This window comes from Megalopta genalis, unplaced genomic scaffold (assembly GCF_051020955.1).
Source record: "Megalopta genalis isolate 19385.01 unplaced genomic scaffold, iyMegGena1_principal scaffold0044, whole genome shotgun sequence".
Classification (NCBI taxonomy): Eukaryota; Metazoa; Arthropoda; class Insecta; order Hymenoptera; family Halictidae; genus Megalopta; species Megalopta genalis.
In genome coordinates, this window is record NW_027476113.1 from 584,376 (window position 1) to 591,943 (window position 7,568).

Here is a 7,568-nt window from a genome sequence, read left to right on the forward strand (position 1 = left end):
TGAACAAATGAACAAATGAACAAATGAACAAATGAACAAATGAACAAACGAACAAGTGAACAGGTGAACAAATGAACAAATGAACAAACGAACAAACGAACAAAGGAACAAATGAACAAATGATCAAATGAACAAACGAACAAATGAACAAATGAACAAATGAACAAATGAACAAATGAACAAATGAACAAATGAACAAATGAACAAATGAACAAATGAACAAATGAACAAATGAACAAATGAACAAATGAACAAATGAACAAATGAACAAATGAACAAATGAACAAATGAACAAATGAACAAATGAACAAATGAACAAATGAACAAATGAACAAATGAACAAATGAACAAATGAACAAATGAACAAATGAACAAATGAACAAATGAACAAATGAACAAATGAACAAATGAACAAATGAACAAATGAGCAAAATGAGCAAAAGGAACAAATGAACAAACGAACAAACGAACAAATGAACAAATGAACAAATGTACAAATGAACAAATGAACAAATGAACAAATGAACAAATGAACAAATGAACAAATGAACAAATGAACAAATGAACAAATGAACAAATGAACAAATAAACAAACGAACAAATGAATAAATGAACAAATGAACAAATGAACAAATGAACAAATGAACAAATGAACAAATGAACAAACGAACAAACGAACAAACGAACAAACGAACAAACGAACAAACGAACAAACGAACAAACGAACAAACGAACAAACGAACAAACGAACAAATGAACAAATGAACAAATGAACAAATGACAAATGAACAAATGAACAAATGTACAAATGAACAAATGAACGAGTGAACAAATGAACAAATGAACAAATGAACAAATGAACAAATGAACAAATGAACAAATGAACAAATGAACAAATGAACAAATGAACAAATGAACAAATGAACAAATGAACAAATGAACAAATGAACAAATGAACAAATGAACAAATGAACAAATGAACAAATGAACAAATGAACAAATGAACAAATGAACAAATGAACAAATGAACAAATGAACAAATGAACAAATGAACAAATGAACAAATGAACAAATGAACAAATGAACAAATGAACAAATGAACAAATGATCAAACGAACAAACGAACAAACGAACAAATGAACGAATGAACAAATGAACAAATGAACAAATGAACAAATGAACAAATGAACAAATGAACAAATGAACAAATGAACAAATGAACAAATGAACAAATGAACAAATGAACAAATGAAGAAATACACAAGTGAACAAATGAACAAGTGAACAAATGAACAAGTGAACAAATGAACAAGTGAACAAATGAACGAATGAACAAATGAGCGAATGAACAAATGAGCGAATAGACAATCGCACAAATGAGCAACATGAGCAAAATGAACAAATGAAAGAATGAACAAATGTGCGAATGAACAAATGAGCGAATAGACAATCGCACAAATGAACAAATGAACAAATGAACAAATGAGCAATATGAGCAAAATGAACAAATGAACAAATGAACGAATGAACAAATGAGCGAATGAACAAATGAGCGAATAGACAATCGCACAATCGCACAAATGAACAAATGAACAAATGAACAAATGAACAAATGAACAAATGAACAAATGAACAAATGAACAAATGAACAAATGAACAAATGAACAAATGAACAAATGAACAAATGAACAAATGAAGAAATACACAAGTGAACAAATGAACAAGTGAACAAATGAACAAGTGAACAAATGAACAAATGAACAAGTGAACAAATGAACAAGTGAACAAATGAACAACTGAACAAATGAACAAATGAACAAATGAACAAATGAACAAATGAACAAATGAACAAATGAACAAATGAACAAATGAACAAATGATCAAATGAACAAATGAACAAATGAACGAATGAACCAATGAACAAATGAACAAATAACCAAATGAACAAATGAACAAATGAACAAATGAACAAATTAACAAATGAACAAATGAACAAATGAACAAACGAACAAATGAACAAATGAACAAATGAGCGAATCGGCAAATGAACGAATGAACAGATGAGCGAATAGACAATCGCACAAATGAACAAATGAACAAATGAACAAATGAGCAATATGAGCAAAATGAACAAATGAACAAATGAACGAATGAACAAATGAGCGAATGAACAAATGAGCGAATAGACAATCGCACAAATGAGCAATATGAGCAAAATGAACAAATGAAAGAATGAACAAATGTGCGAATGAACAAATGAGCGAATAGACAATCGCACAAATGAACAAATGAACAAATGAACAAATGAGCAATATGAGCAAAATGAACAAATGAACAAATGAACGAATGAACAAATGAGCGAATGAACAAATGTGCGAATAGACAATCGCACAAATGAACAAATGAACAAATGAACAAATGAACAAATGAACAAATGAACAAATGAACAAATGAACAAATGAACAAATGATCAAATGAACAAATGAACAAATGAACAAATGAACAAATAAACAAATGAACAAATGAACAAATGAACAAATGAACAAATGAACAAATGAACAAATGAACAAATGAACAAATGAACAAATGAACAAATGAGCAAATGAACAAATGAACAAATGAACATATGAACAAATGAACAAATGAACAAGTGAACAAATGAACAACTGAACAAATGAACAAGTGAACAAATGAACAAATGAACAAGTGAACAAATGAACAAGTGAACAAGTGAACAAATGAACAACTGAACAAATGAACAAATGAACAAATGTACAAATGAACAAATGTACAAATGAACAAATGAACAAATGAACAAATAAACATATGAACAAATGAACAAATGAACAAGTGAACAAATGAAGAAATACACAAGTGAACAAATGAACAAGTGAACAAATGAACAAGTGAACAAATGAACAAACGAACATGTGAACAAATGAACAAGTGAACAAATGAACAACTGAACAAATGAACAAATGAACAAATGAACAAATGAACAAATGAACAAATGAACAAATGAACAAATGAACAAATGAACAAATGAACAAATGAACAAATGAACAAATGAACAAATGAACAAATGAACAAATGAACAAATGAACAAATGAACAAATGAACAAATGAACAAATGAACAAATGAACAAATGAACAAATGAACAAATGAACAAATGAACAAATGAACAAATGAACAAATGAACAAATGAACAAATGAACAAATGAACAAATGAACAAATGAACAAATGAACAAATGAACAAATGAACAACTGAACAAATGAACAAATGAACAAATGAACAACTGAACAAATGAACAAATGAACAAGTGAACAAATGAACAAATGAACAAATAACGAAATGAACAAATGAACAAATAACCAAATGAACATATAACCAAATGAACAAATGAAGAAATAACCAAATGAACATATAACCAAATGAACAAATGAACAAACGAACAAATGAACAAACGAACAAATGAACAAACGAACAAATGAACAAATGAACAAATGAACAAATGAACAAACGAACAAATGAACAAACGAACAAATGAACAAACGAACAAATGAACAAATGAACAAATGAACAAATGAACAAATGAACAAATGAACAAATGAACAAATGAACAAATGAACAAATGAACATATGAACAAATGAACAAATGAACAAATGAACAAATGAAGAAATACAGAAGTGAACAAATGAACAAGTGAACAAATGAACAAATGAACAAGTGAACAAATGAACAAGTGAACAAGTGAACAAATGAACAACTGAACAAATGAACAAATGAACAAATGTACAAATGAACAAATGAACAAATGAACAAATGAACAAATGAACAAATGAACAAATGAACAAATAACCAAATGAACAAATGAACAAACAAACAAATGAGCAAATGAACAAATGAGCGAATAGGCAAATGAACGAATGAACAAATGAGCGAAGAGACAATCGCACAAATGAAAAAATGAACAAATGAACAAATGAACAAATGAACAAATGAACAAATCAACAAATGAACAAATGGACAAATGGACAAATCAACAAATCAACAAATCAACAAATCAACAAATCAACAAATCAACAAATCAACAAATGTACAAATGAACAATTGAACATATGAACAAATGAACACATGAACAAATGAACAAATGAACAAATGAACACATGAACAAATTAACAAATGAACAAATGAACAAATGAACAAATGAACAAATGAACGAATGAACAAATGAGCGAATGAACAAATGAGCGAATAGACAATCGCACAAATGAACAAATGAACAAATGAACAAATGAGCAAAATGAGCAAAAGGAACAAATGAACAAACGAACAAATGAACAAACGAACAAATGAACAAATGAACAAATGAACAAATGAACAAATGAACAAATGAACAAATGAAAAAATGAACCAACGAACAAATGAACAAATGAACAATTGAACAAATGAACAAATGAACAAATGAACAAATGAACAAATGAACAAATGAACAAATGACCAAATGAACAAATGAACAAATGAACAAATGATCAAATGAACAAATGAACAAATGAACAAATGAACAAATGAACAAATGATCAAGTGAACAAATGAACAAATGAACGAATGAACAAATGAACAAATGAACAAATAACCAAATGAACAAATGAACAAATGAACAAATGAACAAATTAACAAATGAACAAACGAACAAATGAACAAATGAACAAACGAACAAATGAACAAATGAATAAATGAACAAATGAACAAATGAACAAATGAACAAATGAACAAATGAACAAATGAACAAATGAACAAATGAACAAATGAACAAATGAACAAATGAACAAATGAACAAATGAACAAATGAACAAATGAACAAATGAACAAATGAACAAATGAACAAATGAACAAATGAACAAATGAACAAATGAACAAATGAACAAATGAACAAATGAACAAATGAACAAATGAACAAATGAACAAATGAACAAATGAACAAATGAAGAAATACACAAGTGAACAAATGAACAAGTGAACAAATGAACAAATGAACAAGTGAACAAATGAACAAGTGAACAAATGAACAACTGAACAAATGAACAAATGAACAAATGAACAAATGAACAAATGAACAAATGAACAAATGAACAAATGAACAAATGAACAAATGAACAAATGATCAAATGAACAAATGAACAAATGAACGAACGAACAAATGAACAAATGAACAAATGAACAAATAACCAAATGAACAAATGAACAAATGAACAAATGAACAAATGAACAAATGAACAAATTAACAAATTAACAAATGTACAAATGAACAAATGAACAAACGAACAAATGAACAAATAAACAAATGAGCGAATAGGCAAATGAACGAATGAACAGATGAGCGAATATACAATCGCACAAATGAACAAATGAACAAATGAACAAATGAGCAATATGAGCAAAATGAACAAATGAACAAATGAACGAATGAACAAATGAGCGAATGAACAAATGAACAATTGAAAAAGTGAACATGTCAACAAATGAACAAATGAACAAATGATCAAATGATCAATTGAACGAATGAACAAATGAACAAATGAACAAACGAACAAACGAACAAACGAACAAATGAACGAATGAACAAATGAACAAATGAACAAATGAACAAATGAACAAATGAACAAATGAACAATTGAAAAAGTGAACATGTCAACAAATGAACAAATGAACAAATGATCAAATGAACAAATGAACGAATGAACTAATGAACAAATGAACAAACGAACAAACGAACAAACGAACAAACGAACAAATGAACAAATGAACAAATGAACAAGTGAACAAATGAACAAATGAACAAATGAACAAATGAACAAATAACCAAATGAACAAATGAACAAATGAACAAATGAACAAATTAACAAATGAACAAACGAACAAATGAACAAATGAACAAACGAACAAATGAACAAATGAATAAATGAACAAATGAACAAATGAACAAATGAACAAATGAACAAATGAACAAATGAACAAATGAACAAACGAACAAACGAACAAAGGAACAAATGAACAAATGATCAAATGAACAAACGAACAAATGAACAAATGAACAAATGAACAAATGATCGAATGAACAAATGAACAAATGAACAAATGAACAAATTAACAAATTAACAAATGAACAAATGAACAAATGAACAAACGAACAAGTGAACAGGTGAACAAATGAACAAATGAACAAACGAACAAACGAACAAGTGAACAGGTGAACAAATGAACAAATGAACAAACGAACAAACGAACAAAGGAACAAATGAACAAACGAACAAATGAACAAATGAACAAATGAACAAATGATCGAATGAACAAATGAACAAATGAACAAATGAACAAATTAACAAATTAACAAATGAACAAATGAACAAATGAACAAATGAACAAATGAACAAATGAACAAATGAACAAATGAACAAATGAACAAATGAACAAATGAACAAATGAACAAATGAAGAAATACACAAGTGAACAAATGAACAAGTGAACAAATGAACAAGTGAACAAATGAACAAATGAACAAGTGAACAAATGAACAAGTGAACAAATGAACAACTGAACAAAGGAACAAATGAACAAATGAACAAATGAACAAATGAACAAATGAACAAATGAACAAATGATCAAATGAACAAATGAACAAATGAACGAATGAACAAATGAACAAATGAACAAATAACCAAATGAACAAATGAACAAATGAACAAATGAACAAATGAACAAATTAACAAATGAACAAATGAACAAATGAACAAACGAACAAATGAACAAATGAACAAATGAGCGAATAGGCAAATGAACGAATGAACAGATGAGCGAATAGACAATCGCACAAATGAACAAATGAACAAATGAACGAATGAACAAATGAGCGAATGAACAAATGAGCGAATAGACAATCGCATAAATGAGCAATATGAGCAAAATGAACAAATGAAAGAATGAACAAATGTGCGAATGAACAAATGAGCGAATAGACAATCGCACAAATGAACAAATGAACAAATGAACAAATGAGCAATATGAGCAAAATGAACAAATGAACAAATGAACGAATGAACAAATGAGCGAATGAACAAATGAGCGAATAGACAATCGCACAAATGAACAAATGAACAAGTGAACAAATGAACAAATGAACAAATGAACAAATGAACAAATGAACAAATGAACAAATGAACAAATGAACAAATGAACAAATGAACAAATGAACAAATGAACAAATGAACAAATGAACAAATGAACAAATGATCAAATGAACAAATGAACAAATGAACAAATGAACAAATGAACAAATGAACAAATGAACAAATGAACAAATGAACAAACGAACAAATGAACAAATGAACAAATGAGCGAATAGGCAAATGAACGGATGAACAAATGAGCGAATAGACAATCGCACAAATGAACAAATGAACAAATGAACAAATGAACAAATGAACAAATGAACAAATGAACAAATGAACAAATGAACAAATGAACAAATGAACAAATGAACAAATGAACAAATGAACAAATGAAC